Source organism: Cuculus canorus, chromosome 22 (assembly GCF_017976375.1).
Source record: "Cuculus canorus isolate bCucCan1 chromosome 22, bCucCan1.pri, whole genome shotgun sequence".
Taxonomy (NCBI): domain Eukaryota; kingdom Metazoa; phylum Chordata; class Aves; order Cuculiformes; family Cuculidae; genus Cuculus; species Cuculus canorus.
In genome coordinates this window covers 2716315-2734298 of record NC_071422.1, presented here as the reverse complement: position 1 = coordinate 2734298, position 17984 = coordinate 2716315, and the positions used below count along the sequence as shown (strand labels likewise).

The window sequence follows — 17984 nt, the reverse complement described above, 5'->3', positions numbered from 1 at the left end:
CTTTGCCAACCCTGCAGCAGGAGGGCGATGCACATCTGGCTTCTGAGAGGTTCTGGTGGTGATGAGGACTGTGAGTACAGAAACTTGTTGGGATGGCAGCCCTACACCCCAAGAGTGCCCTGAACCTTCCTGACACCTCCTGAGCTGCTGCCGCTCCAGCGTGGATCCCTCTGGGCTCAGGTCTGTAGCAGGAGTGGGGTAGAGGAGGCATCACAAGTGCTACCTTCCCCCACGCCTGCCTCCCCTACATTTCTTCATTCAGCCTTTTAAAGAATGTATTAAAAAAAAAGAAACACTAAATCTACCCGAAGTTTGTTTATTTTTCCCTCCTCCTTTTTCTTTCCACCCCTCCCCAAGCGCTGCAGCTGGTGGTCCTGCTGCCCTGCCCCTATCGCACTCGCCGCCCCATAACCTTGCTCCGAACAGTCCATCGCCTCCACCCCACAAAGAACCTGCAGGAAGATCAGGGTTCAGGAATGGAGCAGGGGCTGAAGCCAAACCCAACAAGCACACACAGCGGGACATCTCCACGGGTGAGGGATGGGCTGAAGCTTCAGGAGTGAGGCAAAGCATGCTGCTCAGCAGCAGGGAGGAGGGGAGAGGCATTCCTTGCTCTGCCATTATTTGGAGTATAAAATGCAACACCAAAGACGTTTAACTTTCATCTTCATCTCTTCCTGGATGTGTCCGGGCTCAGGAATATGCAGCACTTCAGAGCTGCCTGGCACCAAACTGGAGACTACACCTGAGGAGGGTAAATGCCACATCCCTCCCTCTTTCCAGTGACCTTTCCGAGAAGGGCTGAGCCCCATCCTAGCATGAGCGAAGAGCACAGAAAGCCTGTGATATGAACTCTACCATGGAGGAGAAGTTCTGTCTTAGAGTTATAACCCCAAATAAGGCAAGGGAATGGTACCCAGCCCCCAGGGGCTCTGTGCTCTGCCCTGGCTTCATGACACTGCTTGGTCACAAGGTTGGTCTGGTTTGCTGACACTGAGAACCTGGTTGGTCCTTCTCTGGTTTGCCCATCACCAGCTGGCAAACATGATGGCCAAGTCTGACCTGGAGCGCTCTCACCCCACGCATAATATTGTACTCCATCTTTGGTTAAGGTAGGAGACAGTTTGGCTGAGGTTTACCTACTTGACCCTCTCCCAGCCCTGACCAGGATCCGAGGAGACACTGGGAGAGACACAAAGTTTGTCTTATCCAGATTATTGTGTCAGGAGTTGTAATAGTAGCAGCAGTTGGCCGAGGTCAAGCACATCCCAAGTCAGCTTGTCTCAGGAATGGATGGGTCAAGAGATGTCTGGAGCAGGATGCAGACCCACACTCAATACTGGCCTGTGCAGCCTACATCTCTACTCACACTGAAGCTAAGAAGGGTGAAGCATCCCACACTTCTGGCCAGGCTGCCTCCCTCCGAGCCACCCGCATGACCCGGGATGACCTCCATCTCCGTGGGCATCTCCAGCCCAGGCCCCAGAGACCCCTGACTCATGCTTTTGTTCCTCAGGGCTGGCCTCGCCACGGATGCCTCCTGTTGCTGAGCGGCGCAGGAGCCTGCGAGGTGACCCCTGACATTAACCTAATTGTTCCCTCTCTTTGATTAGATGCACCACAAAGCTGGTAAATGGATCAAATTAAATTTGAGTGGCGGCAGCACAGCTTTGGAACGCTGATTAGATTTGAAAATACCACATTTAAATATCTTAGCATTTGTGGGGATTAGGAAGGGGGGGGGAGTGTGAGCAGGGAGAAGCGGAGGAGGGGGTGGTGGGGAACAGGCAGTGCCACCCCCTCCCGTGCACACAGCTCCGCACAGGGATGCCCAGCTGGGACCTCCCGCTTGCCCCTGGGCATCGACACTGGCTCTTTGGCTTGGCAAGCGGAGGGTCACTTTCAGCTCCTGGGTTGGGCGTGTTGCTCCAGGTTCATCTGAGGTTTAGCATCACTGGACGGGTTTGTATTCCACCTCCCACCGCACCGCTGTCCCCCCCCATCCCCACCCACCTGCTCTTAAATGTCACCCAGCGTCGCTGAAATTTATGCTGCACAATGAGCTGCGAATGGCAACACGAGCCCATAAATAGGGAAGAAAACTGGAGCCCTAACAAGGAGATTGGTCCTGGGGCTGGATGCTGATGGTGGCAGGGCTGGATCCAGGGCACTGAGCCATCCCTCCTTGTCACACCACGGGTCCAGCCAGGAAACAGCCCCCGGCACCTGGCAGTCACAACCCTGATGTATTGGGACCGCAAGGCCACATCTGTGCCTCTCTCCAACCCACCCAACTCTGCAGCACTGTGGGGGGAAGCCCAGGGTCGGGCAATCCAGCCCAGTGAGCGCTGGAAGTGCTGGAACTGGGCTGGGGGAACTGATCCCTCATCACCCAGGGAATGCACGAGGGCATCGCTGGAGCACATGGGGAAAAGACTGCAATAACGGACATCCTGTGTGCACATGGGAGTTAGGAGGGAGAGAAGGCTGGACGATGCTCTGAGGCAGGTGAGTGATGGAGCAAAGTGTCCGTGGCTGGTATGTCTGTGGTGTCACAGGGGAATCCTCAATGTAAGAAGGATATGGAGCCTTTGGAACGGGTCCAGAGGAGACTACAAAGATGATCAGAGGGCTGGAGCACCTTCCCTATGAGGACAGACTGAAAGAGTTGGGGTTGTTCAGCCTGGAGAAGAGGAGGCTCAGAGGAAATCTTATAGTGACCTTCCAGTACCTGAAAGAGGCTACAGGAAAGCTGGAGAGGGGCTGTTCACTATTCCCCTATTGTGGGGATAGGATGTGAGGGAGTGGGTACAAACTGGAGAGGGGCAGATTTAGACTGGACATTAGGAAGAATTTCTTCACCATGAGAGTGGTGAGACACCAGAACAGAACAGATTGCCCACGGAAATTGTGGCTGCCCCATCCCTGGAGATGTTCCAGGCCAGGTTGGATGGGCCTTGGGCAGCCTGATCCAGTGGGATGTCCCTGCCCATGGCAGAAGTGTTGGAACGAGACGATCTTTAAAGTGCATTCCAACCGTAACTATTCTAGGATTCTATGATTTGGCCCACTCTGATTCCGAGGGATCACACTGGTGCAGGGAGCATGTGGAGAAAGAGAAATGAGCATGTGGAGAATGAGAAATGATACAGAGAGCGGCTCTGGAGGTGCGAAAGGTGCGTTTGCAAGCACATACGCCTGTTGGAATGCTTCCCCATGCCATGTGCACATGAGAACACATGCAGATGTGCACAAGTAAAGCCAGGGAATGCGCCCCTGTGCCCACCTGCCCCTGCCTGTTTGTCGTTGGTGGTCTGTGCAGCCCCCCGGCAGCTCCGTGCACCCGCGGGGTGAGCGGTGCGTGTGCGTGGGAGCGCCGTGGCGAGCAGGGCTGCACCGACGTCACCGAAACACACACACACAGAGCTTTCAAGAGCACGCAGGAGGCAGGCCAGCACTCTGCTAAGTGGAAACATCTGGGGCACATCTGGCTCCCATCAGAGGGACTCCGGAATCTCTTTAGAAGAGTGAGAGAAAGAAAAGAGAGAGTAAAACTCCTGCTGGGGCATTCCTGTGCATCCCAGCACCTCGCACTGGGTCCAGCCACTACTCCGGGCCAAGTCCCCACTTGCCTCTTCCAGCCAGAAGGGTTCCAGGAAAGGGAGAAGCGAGATTCAAAAGGAAAACCAGCACGACGAGGAGGAGGAAGGGAGGAGCAGCGAGAGTTTTCAAGGAGCTGTGTGCTCCCAGCCTCCCTGCAGAGCTGGAGCGGCTGGGAATGCTGGTGGCAGGCGATCAGGGAGGGGGCTGGGAGCCTGCTTTGCAAACCTGTCCTGGGGAGGAGTGGCAGCACATTCCTGCAGGAAGCAGAGCCTGGCCACCATCCTCCACATGCCCATCTGCCACCAGATCCCTCAGGTGGCCTCGGTACACCTCCAAGCATCCTATTCCTCTTGGAAAGCACTTGGACACCAGAGCTGGGGAGGACCCCAGGGGCGAGAAGGGCTTTATGGTAATAGCAAAAAGATGTGGGTGATTCAGTTGTCAGCAATAAATCCCAGCCCAGAGAGGACAGTTAAATAGGGAATGTCCCACTGGAAATGTTGACATTTCAACCACGACATAACACTGTTTCCATTCTGGGAAAATGATAAATGGTAAAAAATGCAGAGTCCCAACACCTCTGTGAGGTGTGAATGTATGGGTGGGATTGAAGGACATGACTTCATCTCAGCCAAATGCTTTTGTCTTCCTGAGCAGAAACACTGACATCAAAACAGGGTGGTTTGAGTTCATCGCAGTCTGCGGTGGAAGCCACAAGCTCTTCCTCCCACCCCAGATAGAGACGATGTGTCCAGACAGGCTGGTGGGCGCTGGGCAGAGTAGTTGGGAACTCAGTTTTTGGTCCTTCATGGATCCTTGCCCCGAGTTGAAGGCTGTAGCTCCTTCAGCCAAAGTGCGGAGTCCCAGGGACACTGAGTTTGTGAGCACTGAAGACCAGGCAAGGCAAAAGTAAAATTTATGAGGCTTGTGTAAGGTCTGCAGCCTTGATGCTGGCAGATCTGAGACTACCCAGGCACTGAAAGGCTGAGCTGAGCTCTGTGAATCCACACAACCTACAATGAGCAGTAGGTGCTTCAGGTGCTCCTCACCCATCTCCAGCCCACTGCGGGCCTCCCCTGGCTGGGCCAGGACACCCTGCAGAGGAGTGCACAGACAGACGAGGCTTCATAGTCTCTGCCAACCCCCTCCAGAACCGATCTACCCCTGCCTCAAGCACCCAGAGGCTCCCACGCCGTGGCTGGAGGAGCCCACACTCACCTTGGGGCTCTCCTGGAAGGGCTCAGGTAGCGTCACGGGGCTATTTTGCAGGGGAAGGACGGATGTGCGACACATCTGTTGACGTGCAATCATGTGCTGGGGTTTGAGCCCGAGGCTGTGCACGCAGCAGGCAGTCAGCCTGCCTGTCGCTGCCTGTGCAGGCAGAGCCGCTTTGCTCCACGGCGCTTTGCTCTCGTGTGTGTGGGTGCAGAGGGCTGGGTGTGTGCGTGGCGTGTGGTACACACGGTCCCTGCACGCCCTTGTGTGTCTCCTGACCAGGAACATGGGGTCCTTCGAGCTGGTGGGTGGGATGTGCCCTGCGCTGAGAGGGATGCTCTGGGGTGCACGCAGCTCACCCAGAGATGCCCGATGCCCCCTGTGCCCCAGAACGTGGGTCCAAAACTGCACAGACCCCACAATGTGAGATGGGAGGTAATTGGTAAAAGCTTGACTCCAAAAGAGGGGGGTCTGACACCCTTGTTTCCCTGTGTCCCCCCACAGCACTGTCCTCAGCCGAGGCCACCCGCGACGTATGGGGAAGGGGCAAAGGCATTTCCAGGGTGAGCTGTGAGAGGCGCAGATGAAAAGCTTGGAGAGAGGGAGTTGCAGAGGCTGGGAGGGGAGCGGCGGGCAGACAGCAGAGTGGATTTCTGCTTGAGTGGTTATTATACCGTCGATTTGAAGAGACAGATGACGGCAGTGGCAGAGGAGGCAATAATTGAAAGCGCCATGAAACATTAATGAATGCCCAGGGACTGGATCAGGAGTTGTTAACGCTCACTTCGCTCTCTGTCTCGCTCTCTTTTTAAAGTCAAAATTGTTCCACTGCCCTCTAGGCGAAGGATTTTTTTTTTCTTTTTTTTTAATTTTTTTTTTTTTTCCCTGATTTAAAGGTGTAGACACCCACCAAAGGAGCCCTGGCTTGGTGGCTGATCACACCTCCTCTCAAGTGGCTCCTCCACGAGGGGTAGCACTAAGCAGGTGATTGCAGAGAGGGAACTGCAGCACTCATGTCCGTAATCAACAGGTTTGGTGGGCATGGAGGTGATGGGAGAGGAGCAGAGGGGTAGAGAAGACAAGGTGGGGTGAGGAACTGCTAGCTGTGGTATCTCCATCTCCTCTGCGTACCCGTCCGTGGAAAGTACCACACAGAAGCATCGCATCCATGGGAGAGAAGCCATCCCTGATCTAAGGGCCCAGCCTGCTTCTGGAGAAGCCACCGCTCCACAAGCAGGCAGGGTGAGCCGTGATGCTGCCCAGCGCTGCTCAGAGGAGCAGGAAAAACAGCCCAGAGACCATCTCTCCGCCAGGGCACCCTCCTCATGGGCTCCACAGATGCTCTCTGTGCTGTTCACCACTTAGCAGGGCCTTAGGGGCTGAGGAACAAAGAGCTTTTAGCAGAGCTGTCAGCAGCACCAGGGAGGTCTCTGACCTGCAGGTACTGGGTTGTCGCTCAAACAGGGCTTAGCCGGAGGCTGGGGGATCCCCTGGCTTTGCACTGAGGGATCTGACATCATTTAATGCTTGCTGCTCTGGCCCTGAAAGGAAATTAAAAGCCCTCGCCTAAAGGAAGGGTAAAGTGGAGGTGAAGCAGTAAATACTGCTTCCCTTCCTGCTTTTGTCCCTGGAGAGGAGCAGAGGGATGGCACAGTGAGGTCCTTGTGTCCCCTCCACAACCGGGGCACAAGGAAGGTTGTGAGTGTAAGTGGGAATAAGATTTATTCTAAAGCACAAGGACACAAGAACCTGGCCTTGGGGACAGCAGGGTTTGAGGGCTGGTTTCTGGTCCCTGAGGAATGCTTCTCCCAGCAGGATCAGCGCTCCACAGTTCCTAGGAGATGGAGATCCTTGATGGAGGAGGGAGCAGTGATGCCTACCTTGGAGCTGCAGGTGGACAGAACACAGTGTCAGGGACTCAGGCAGCCCAGGGTGCACTTTCAGGGACACCAGTGAACCCTGTGTCAGAGGAACGTGGAGGCTGTGCTACTCTCTACGAGACACACGTAACCCTCTGGGTCATTTCAGGTTGTGTGCAGGAGGAACCGATGCGCTTGGTGCCAGCGTGGAGGAGAGCAGGACAAGGGCTGCTGGTCCCACTTCACTGCATTGTAACCCAGGACAGTAAAGAGCTCTTGGGGGTTGGTCCTGGTCAGCTGAGCACCCCAGGAAAGCCTGAGATGGCTGGAGACCCTGCAGCTCATCTCCTCCAGGCTCTCATCCCCGCAGGGGCAGCACGGGCTGCTGCAGGGCCAGCACAGTGCACAGTGCAGGGCAGGAGTAAATGCTGCAATAATGATGGTAACCACTCCTAATGAGGCCAGGAGACCAGGAGCTTAACCATCGCCCAGGTGAGGTGTTTGGGGCTATGCGGTGACAGCGATTGGCAGTGACAGCGTTCGGGAGCCCTGCTGCAAATTGGCACTGTCATTTCTCCTCATTGTCACTGCAGACTGTGCTGGTGCAGCCCCGATTCATGCGGAGAAGCTGCCCACATCCCAGCTGGGTCCCCATCCCTCGTGTCACACCAGCATCCCAGGGCTTTCCCACTCTGTGTGTTCCCACATGCTGAGCTGGAACAGTTTTTGTTGGAAAGTGCCACTTTCTCATCCCTCAGTCCCACTCAAGGCATCTCCACCACGGGAATCAGTGATGGAGGGATGGCTTTGGGTCTTGGGCTGGGCTCCCTGTGACCACAGGAGCCAGAGAGGAATGTGCGAGCCCAGAACAACCCCAGAACCCTCTGACCACAACTTACACAGCCTCTTCTCATCCTCTGCCAGCAAAAAAAACCCTTAAATATGAAACCCAAGAGGCACAACTGTGTTTTACCCGTGAGGCCAGCAGGTTGTACATCCTCTTCGCTAGGACAGGAAGGCCAAGTTGCCCGAGAGTCCCAGAGGAGTCATTTGTTTCTGGGGCTCTTCCCAGTGCTGAGCTGAGGGAGGAGCTGAGGTAGAAAAGTTGCGTTCTAAGGCACAACAGGGGCATAGGGAGACATGAAAGAACATGCTCCTACCTCAAGAAAAAAATAGGGCCAAGAGTTGCAACAACACTGAGAATATCCTAATACCCTTCCCATAACAGCTTTGAGCACTACAGAGGCAGGGGAGCTCCAGAGGTGTGAGCAGATGTGTTTGCAGCACCGTGATGAAAAGCATCAAAATGCATAGAATAATAGAATGGTTCGGGTCAGGAGGGAACTCAAAGGCCATCCAGTTCCACCCCCTGCCATGGGCAGGGACACCTCCCCCTGGATCAGGGGCTCCAAGCCCCATCCAACCTGGCCCTGAACACCGCCTGTACAAGGACAGGCTGAGAGAGTTGGGGTTGTTCAGCCTGGAGAAGGCTCCAGGGAAACTTAGAGCAGCTTCCAGTGCTGAAAGGGGCTCCAGGGAAGCTGGGGAGGAGCTCCTGATCCGGGGGTTCAGGGACAGGATGAGGAGGAATGATTTTCAGCTGAAAGAGGGGAGATTGAGATGAGATCTCAGGAAGAAATGTTTTGCTGTGAGGGTGGGGAGGCCCTGGCCCAGGTTGCCCAGAGCAGTGGTGGCTGCCCCATCCCTGGAGGGGTTCCAGGCCAGGTTGGATGGGGCTTGGAGCCCCTGAGCCAGTGGGAGGTGTCCCTGCCCATGGCAGTGGGTTGGAACCAGATGGGCTGTAAGGTCCCTTCCAGCCCAAACCATTTCATGGTTCTATGATCTGTGGCATCTTGTTATCTCCTTGTTCTTCCCTCTGTCCTGTTGGTTCCTGATGTCTCAGCTCCAGTGAAGATTTCCCTCTAACTTCTCCACTGCCTGACTTTCAGCCTGGCTTTCCAGGTTGCAGCATCAGTGCGCTCCTGCCTCATCCCACCCATCCCATTCAGAGCATCTCCAATGCCTCTGCTGGTGGTATCATCCTGCCCTTCCCTAGACACACAGAGGGATGGGAGAAGGGGGAAGACCCCCCTTGCTGATCCAGGCACCCATCCAGGAGCACAGCAGCCTTACTCACGTCCCACCCTCCTTCCCCACCCACCACGGCTGTCACTTCCCTGGGAGAGAATTGTCAGGGAGGTGCTGAGTGTATTTTTAGCTTTGCTGTTCGTGTCTGATAAGTGTTTTGACCTTTTTGAGCAGAGCTAATCGTGCCGTCTGCTCCTCACTCCATCTCAGCTTGTGCTCTGCCTGTCGGGAGCTGAGGGAGGAGCTGCTGTCTCCCCACGACACCAAACCATGGGAGGAGAAGGCTCCTTGCCTGGGAGAGGTGAGTGAACACTAGGTGTGTGCCCTCACCCCACCGCTTGTCTCACAGCCTCATCTCTGTGCTCTGGGGGCAGATGCAAATCGAAGTCCTAAAGCGATGGGATCAGATCTTCTCACCCATGGGGCAGGATGAAAGTTATTGGGTGGGGCGTTGTATGGTTGGGAGGCTGTGTTGTCCCTGGGCTGGAGGTATCTGACCATGTTAAACTGACCTCCCCATGTTGTTTTTTTCTGCCTTGCTCAAAACCAGCATCACTTCCAAGATAAAAAAGAGTGCCTCCACCCCCACGCTCAGGTGGCACCTGGAGCCCTGTCCCATGGAGACCCAGCCCTGGAAGGAGAGGAACGGCTGTTGGGAAGGGTGGCACATCCTGGTGTGGACAACACAGCTCTCACCCTTGTAGAAACCAGAGGTGCAGCTGCAGAGCACCCAGAGACAACATCAACAGCCTGGAATCTGCTGTCAGATCTGGCTGTGTCAGAAAAAAGGGGATTTGGGCCAAATTCCTTGCCTGTGAGAGGTGTCTTTGCCAATGGCACAGCTGAATGGAGGAGGGGCTGCAAAATAGAGGATTGGTTTCACCTCAGTTTAACCCAGCTATCAGGGAGAGCTGGGGGAGGTGTGGAGGTGGCAGGATGGAATGCCCTGAGGCTGCAAAGGGATGCCCAAATTCAACCCCTGACCATGGGGACACTGGGAGTAAAGTCAGACCTTGGCCATGTACAGTTTGCTGATGGGGAGTAGGAAAGGTCATCTTAGTCCTCCTGGTCCTCAGCCAGCTCTGCAACCCGTGCCCTGGTGCAATTTTGTTATGATGAGACCTTGGCACATCTTCTAGTGCCATAAACACTGATGAATATACTCTAAACCCACCCAGCCCCCTCTGCCAGAAGAAAGACTGGGCACGATGACCACAGCGTCCTTCCTGCTTGGTGGTGGGTCACAGGGACAGCATGAGCCACCTGCTCCGTTGTCCATGGACTCTGCCTGGGCAGTGCCAGGTCACAGTGTGCCTGCACTGAAAAGATGCTCCGTGGTGCTACAGGGAGGCAGAAAGGGTGGGGACTGGCCTGGCAGCTGCCTGCAGCATGGGATGCATTCCAGAAGTGGGAAAGAGCTGGTGGGCTTTGGAGATCCACAATGATGCCCTCAGTACTGGTATCACAGCTGAAGGCTCTGCTTGCCCCAAGCATCCTCTCTCCTGCCTTACCAAGCCCTGAATAAATTAGACAGAGGGAAGGTACTCTGTGATAAGGGCAGAGTGGCACTTAACTGCCACCTGGGACCTGCTGATCCAGCTGTTCCCTATGAGAACCTCACAGAGATGACTGGGAGTTAAACCCACATCTGCTGCTCTGCTCTCTCTGCTGCTTCTGAGACAGTCTGAGCGTTGTAGTGTCAGGGCTTAACCCCAGCAATGAAACACTGCACTGCTCACTCCCCCTGGTGAGCTGACGGAGAGAATTGGCAGGGTGAAAGTGAGACGCTCATGGGTTGAGATAAAGACAGTTTAATGGGAAAAAGAAAAGCCATGCATGCAAAGAAAAACAAGGAATTTATTCACCACTGCCCATCAGCAGGCGGGTGCTCAGCCATCTGCAGGAAAGCAGGGTTCTGTCACGTGCAACAGTGACTTGGGAAGACGAATGCCATCACTCCAAATATCTCCGCTTCTGTCGTCTTCCGCCAGGTTTATATGCTGAGATGATGACGTATGATGGAATCATAAAAACATACAATGATCCTTAGAAAGGATCATTGAGTCCAACTGTCTCTGCATACAACTCCAACATTTACCCCATGTATTTGAGGGTGTTGAATATCCCTTGGGGCAGTTGGGGTCAGCTGTCCCAGCTGTGTCCCCTGCTTGATTCTGTGTAAGGACTGCTCATCAGGAATGAAAACATTTCTGTATTATCTACACTGTTTTTAGCACAAACCCAAACCCCCGCCCAAAAGCAGGTACTATGAGAAAATTAACCATATTCCAGCCCAAACCAGCACATACGGAAAAGCTGTCATTGCCCACTGGACTTGCCCTAGGGTGGGTTTGGTGCAGAGAGGCTTTTCTGAACCTGCAGTGCTCAGAGCTCCTCTTACTCCTGGGCCCCTCATGTGCATGGACACAGCTTCTAGAATCAGAGTTGCAAGGTTGGAAAAGACCTCAAAGAGCATCCAGTCCAACCATCAAACCTTAGGGCTCAACCGCCTGCTCAGGCATCCCCCTGCGCTGTGTGAGGTCAGGAATTGCCTGCTGGAAATTCCACTTTTGCACATCTTCTCTCTGGGCTGTGCTTTGGCGAAGGCAGTGTGAGGTGTGCTCCTGGCTTCCCCAGGGCCGGGTTGCTCTGCGGATCACGCCAGGCAAGCCTCAAGCCCGCACTTAATCTCTCTGCCTGGGAAATTAGGCAGAAAATGCTCCGATTGAGTGTGAAGGCCTATGCTGTAATTTGGAGCGAGCAGATGACATGCACTCCTCGTCAGAGGGAGATGAAAGCTTTTAAAGCTGGTGAGCACTAGCAAAATCTGTGAAAACCTCCTTTTTTTTTGTCAGGAGTCGTAGATGCACAGACAGATGAAAGACAGAAGATAAAATTAGCCTGTATGAAAGAAAGAGAGGGAGAAGCAGAGAGAGAGAGAAGGGGGAATATGTCTCAGGAGGCTCTTGGCAGAGAAGGTTTCAAACGCTGGTGACTCAAAGGCAAAGGGGAGTCGTATGTGTGTGCATGAGAATGTACATGTGTGGCTATGTTTGGCTGTGTTCCCACAACAGCCTCAGCACCTGGGGCTGATGCATTTGAAAGCACGAGATGAGGCTGTGCTCGTCGCTGCCGTGGCAGGCAGGGACCCTTCTCCGTGCTGCCTGCACCCACGCTGCAGCCCCTCTGCGCTGCACAACGACTCTTGGCTTCTATCAGAGAGCGTGGCCAGAAGGAGCAGGGAAGGGATTGTCCCCTGCACAGAAAGTGCAGCCTCACTTTGAATCCTGCATCTACTTTTGGGCCCCTCACTACAAGAAGGACATTGAGGGGCTGGAGCGCATCCAGAGATAGGAACGGAGCGGAGGAAGGGACTGGAGAACAGAGGTTATGAGGAGCAGCTGAGACACCCGGGGCTGTTTAGCCTGGAGAAGAGGAGGCTGAGGGGAGACCCCATCACTGCCTACAACTGCCTGAAAGGAGGTTGTAGCGAGGTGGGTGCTGATCTGTTCTCCCAAGTGACAGGTGACAGGATGAGAGGAAATGGCATCAAGTTGCTCCAGGGCAGGTTCAGATTGGACATCAGGAGAAATTTCTTCCTGGAAATGTTTCTCAGACACTGGCAGAGGCTGCCCAGGGAGGTAGTGGAGTCCTCATCCATGAAGGGACTTAAAAGACGAGTAGATGAGATACTCAAGGATCTGGTTTAGTAGTGGACAGGTACTGTTGGACTCGGTGATCTCAAAGGTCTTTTCCAACCAAACAATTCTATGATTCTTCTCTGAGCTCAGACTGATGGATAATGTGAATGTGCTGCCGCACAGCAGCCACACGCTGTCTGAGATGACTTTGATTCTTTTTTACTCATGGTTAGGCTGCTCAGATGGAAGCGTTTGGCTTCAGGGATCTGCTATGCTCAGAAGGGTGATGGCAGCGGTGATCCCCTGACCACTAAATCTGGCTCTCGATGTTTTGCTGCAGGCTGCTCCGGGTCTTCAGGCTGGTCCAGTGCTTCTGAGCAGTGAGGAAGGAGAGATCAGGACAGCTTCTGTCTGCAGACACCTGATGTTTCAGCTCCAACAGCATGTCCTGCCCAGGAGAACAAGGCAGTAACACAGTCCCCTTCACTGTTCCTGCTTTTGCTGCTGGAAAGGATAGGAATGCTGGTGGCTCCACTGCCTGTGATGTCAGGAGGGAGAGTGGCCGGAGTTGTCTCTGTACCTGTGAGGATGCTGGAGCCAAAAGTGCCAGTGGGTCAGGAGAGAAGGGTCCCCACAGGGCGTCCTGCAGAGCTTCCCTGTGCAGGGCCAGGGTGCTCTGAGCCCAGCACCCCCTCCAGCCTGTGGGGATGTGGAAAAGCAGACAGGGAAAGCCTCTCAGAAAGTCCCCTCAGCACTGCTCAAGGCCCCCGTCTCTGCGGTGATGAGCAGCTGTGTGGTGGATTTACACTGAGAGATGGAAGAAAGGGAAACTGCTCTGACATCTCCTTGCTCTCTGCACTGGTGGGTACTGAAAACTAGAAGTCTTTTCCCCCAGCCCACAGCTTTTGCTGCATGAGGGCAATATTGCCTTCAGCACTGATGAAGATGTTAGACCTAAGGGAGGGTTATGACTCTCTTGTGATGCTGCAGCTACACTACACCCACCCTCTTAATGATGTAAATCTTTCACAAATCAAGGACAACCATCTCATTGGAGTGAATGTAAGGACCTCTATGGTCCAAGACCACCCTCCCAAGCAGGCACTAGGGATGCTGTGGGTGCTCCCCATCAGCTCAGGGAGCAGAGGCAGGAGGACTTCCCGTTGTCCTCACGATGCAGCCCCAGGAGCTGCAGCACCAGGAGTCTCCCTTGAGTTGTACGACACCCACCAGTGTGAGTCAACATGAACATTAATAACAAACAGAAAAATCCTAGTGCTCCCTCCCCCGCCTTTCCCAATGTGCTGTCGAGCAGGACGCGGGCTCACTTGGGAGTCACAGGGTTGGGGGTTGCGGCCAGGAGCTCGGGTCCTTTTCACCTGCCCCATTACCTAGGGACGATGCTGTTGGGAGCAGGCTGGGGGATGCAGGTGGCACCTCAGCAGGGAGATGTCCTTGGCCCAGACGGAGCTAGGGGACACCTGAGGGACTGTGGGAGCGCACTGCCAGCATGCGAGCACCTGGAGAGAAGCACCGAGCGCTGCCTGCTCAGTCATGCAGGTGGCTGAATAAAAGAAATAAATAACCCAGCCGTGAAAAACAAGCACTGGCCAAAACCTTCCAAGAAGACGTCTGTACTTCCCAGCTGCAGTCCCCGTTCCCTGGCTCCGTTTACCCTCTGGGAACGACAGCAGGGATGGCAGCTCCTGCAGCCCAGCAAAGATGCAAACCTCTCCCTCCTCCAGCCCTCCAAGTGCTCCGCAATGCCTTTCATCAGCAGAATAATTAGAAATCTAATTCCTCTTTCTCCCGCTTAGCTAATTGTCTGTGGACGATTTGATTGTAAGAGCGTCCAGTGATGCAGAATAACCATCTTATGTCTGCTAGACATTGCCTTCACAATTAGCACTACTGATTGCATTGCTCTGTTCTCTCACCTGCCGGGTCCCGGTGGAGCAGGGGAGCGGCTCTCACCTGGCTCTCAGGGTGACAAGGCCGTGCGCTCCCTTTCCCAGCACCATCCCTCAGCTTGTCGTGTCCCATCTGGATGAGCTCTGCTCTCCAGCGTGGCTCCCGTGCCGCTCTCTGCTCCGCAGGGTGAACCCCACAACTCCCAGCCGGGACCCAGAAGGGTTCCCCCTAAACACCAGTGAGCTCTCACCAAGGAATGAGCTTATCCCTGCCTGCTGGGGGCTCGAAATTCACATTGAACAACCCCAAAAGGTTCTGCAAGAGGAGTCAATTCTCTGAATAGTTTGTTTGGAGGAAAGAAAAAAAAAAAATCCCCCTCAAAAGATCAAAACATTTCATTTCAGCATTTTCAGAGTGAAATGTTTTGATTTTTTTTCCCCTCTTCCAAATGACTTTGTTTCAAAGTTTCCCTTAATTTCATTTTTCTAAACATCAAAAAAATCTGCAAGAAATGGCTGTGGTTGGAAGGAAATGTGTTGGCATGGTCACAACAAAACCTTTTGTTTAACACCTCCCCCTTCAAGAATGCCCCTCCCCTCCTTGTTTTTTTTATTTAATTTATTAGCATTTCCAGGGATTTTCACTTGCAGGCCAGCTCTGAATTCCATCTGGTTGTGCTTTCCCAGTCACGAAGGCGTCGCAGCTCTGTTGCTTTGCTCTACAGAGGGACAAAGCTCTCTTGAGGGCCTGCAGTCCCAGTCTGCCCACAGATTCCACCCCTCCCTGCCAGGGCTCAGTTTGGGACTGATTTTAGAATGGAACAGAATAAAATAGAATTATTAAGATTGGAAAAGACCTTTAAGTTCATTCAGTCCAACCATCAGCCGAAACCCACTGTGTCTGCTAAACCACCACCCAAAGCACCAAATCTACACATTTTTTGAACCCCTCCCGGGGTTGAGACTCCATCACTGCCCGGGGCAGCCTCTGCCAGGGCTTCACCACTGTGTCAGTAAAGAAATTTTTCTTGATATTCAATTTAAACCTCCCCTGGTGCAGCTTAAAGATATGTCCTCTCGTTCTATCACTTGTTACTTGGGAGCAGAGACCAGCACCAACCTCATCACAACCTCCTTTCAGGGAGCTGCAGAGAGCAATGACGTCTCCCCTCAGCTTCATCTTCTGCACCATAAACAGCCCCAGGGCCCTCAGCCAATCCTCTTGTTCTCCATACTCTTCCCAAGCTTCCTTCCCATCTCCAGACACGCTCCAGCCCCTCAATGTCCTTCTTGCAGTGAGGGCCCCAAAACTGAACCCAGAATTCGAGGTGTGGCCTCCCAAGCGCTGAGTGCAGTCGGACAATCCCTTCCCTGCTCCTGCTGGCCACCCCATGGCTGATCAGAGCCAGGATGCTGTTGGCCTTCTTGGCCACCTGGGCCACTGCTTCCTGATATTCAGATGCTATCAACCAGCACCTCCAGGTACTTTTCCACCACACAGCTTTCCAGCCACTCTTCCCCAAGCCTGGGACACTGCATGGGGTTGTTGTGACCCAAATGCAAAACCCGGCACTTGGCCATGTTGAATCCCACACAATTGACCTCAGCCACCGATCCAGCCTGTCCAGGTCCCTCTGCATAACCTTCCTGCCCTCCAGCTGATTGATATTATCACCCAATGTGGTGTCATCTGCAAACTGACTTAGGGAGAACTCAATGCCCTCACTAAAATAATGGATAAAGTTAAACAACACTGGCCCCAACAATGAGCCCTGGGGACACTGCTTGTGACCGTAGAACACTGCTTGTTGAAATGATCTGCTCCAAAGGTCCACGGCAGATGCGTCTGCCCCAGGCACCACTTGGGGAGAAGGAAGGCTTGGTGGTATGTAGAGAAATCAGAGCTGGGAGATGACCTGGCCCCAGCTGACCCCACTTCCAGAATTCTGGGAATGGCAGGATCCCTCTTGCCCACACTGGGGAACCAGCAGCGGTGATGCAGGAGCAGCTGCTCACCCAGCTTGGTGCATCCATGAGCGTGGAGGAGAAGATGCTCATCTTACACAACGTATTGAATCACTACCTGAACAGCCACCAACTCTGGGCCAAGGGGGGTTTGGTCTCCAAGGTCCAGATGGCTGCTGTAGCGAAGAGCTTTCCAGAGCAAGAGGAAATCAGTGTAAATAGCAGACTGTGCAATTAATTTCTCCCACACCAGATTTCTGTCCCTGCAGAATGGGAACAGCCAAAGCGCTCCCTCCAGTCCTACTGCCTCCCAGTACCAGGAAGCTGCGGTACTGCTGGACCACACATGCAGGTCCTACTCCGACAAGCCCTGGCTGGAGACCCCCTCCAACTGCTTCTCAGCCTGATGCATCTGGTAGTGACAAACCAAGCACAGAGGAACACCTAGAGACCCAGTTCACCTACAGCCACGATTTCCCATTGGATGGAGCCATAGGATATCCCTGCACTGGGTGCTGTCATCCGCCCCACAGCATGTGGGTCACACAGCAGCCAGAGCGGCCATTGGGCACAGATGCTGCTGGCAGCCAAGCAGGGAGGAAAGGCTCGCAGGGAGGGAGAGGTGCTAGGAAGGAATTAGTGTCCGGATCTATAAAACACTTGGTCCCAATTATTATAATGCACTGATTAGGGGAACTCAATAGTTCTGCTGGTGGTTAATGGCAGTAATTACCCAGATATGACTACAGTGGCAATATTAATAACTCTAGGCCATTAGTATTTGTGAGCAATGAGCAGAATACACATCTGTGAGCCACTTGCTCTGTCTTTCTCCTTCAGCTACAGCTTTTACCAGGCTGGGAGAGGGGCTGAAACTTGGCGGCAGAGGAAGCGGACCCAGGACTTGGCCAATGTTTGTCAGATGCAGAAGAGCATGGCTGAAGCCACCTCTGCACCCATGGAGGTGACTCTTTGTCCAGCAGCAGCTCCTACATTGAGGCTGGAAATCTGACTGCTTAGAGCAGAAATCCATTGCTTTGATGGTGCTGCTGCAGTGTGGGTCTTCTGGCCACTTGATACGCCACAGCCCATCTCCTTGAAGACCTGTAGACCTGCTGTCCTGCAATGTGGGTCACCTATTTGACTCAGACAACTCAGCTGCCCGATCTGTGTGCGGTGAGGCTGGGAACGCGTGCGAGGGACTGAGGGCAGGGCTGTTGTTAGCCCACATCTGCCTGGTAGAGAGGAGGGAGCTGTGATGGTTCCACCTCATGGAGGTCTCCACAAGCATGATGATGACTAACCTCTGGCAGGGAGGGTGGGGAATGGCCCTTGCAAGCAGCTTGGAAGAGTTTCAGTGAGAGAGAGAAGGGGAGAGGTGGGTACTGTTTCTCTCAAGAAGAAGGAGGACAGGGTTGGTGCAGCCAACACCAGTGCTTACACACCCACTGTGAAGCCTCTGTGTCCCTGGAGAAGGATGGAGGAACCATGCTCACATGATGCTCACCAGCACCCTGTGATTGCAAAGCCTGTCCAGCACCACCATTCCTAAGACCCATGGATGATTTTTTGTCACTCCATGGATGGGAAAGGGCCTCCATGCCAAAGATCTTTTTCTTGTTACACTTCTGCAAGGGGCTCAGGTGGTGGGAAGCAGCTCCTCCCTAACAAGCCCCAGTCTCCTCTCTGCCTCCGCTGCCCAG

The 17984-nt window shown here is 53.9% G+C and overlaps 1 long non-coding RNA gene across 1 annotated transcript; it reads left to right on the top strand.

Annotated features, from left to right (window-relative positions):
• The first annotated feature begins 4630 nt into the window (after window positions 1-4630).
• On the top strand, window positions 4631-15088 carry LOC128854297 (uncharacterized). Its single transcript, XR_008453322.1, has 3 exons — window positions 4631-4847; window positions 8940-9066; window positions 12747-15088. It is a non-coding gene; the product is annotated as an uncharacterized LOC128854297 (long non-coding RNA).
• The last annotated feature ends 2896 nt before the right edge of the window (window positions 15089-17984 follow it).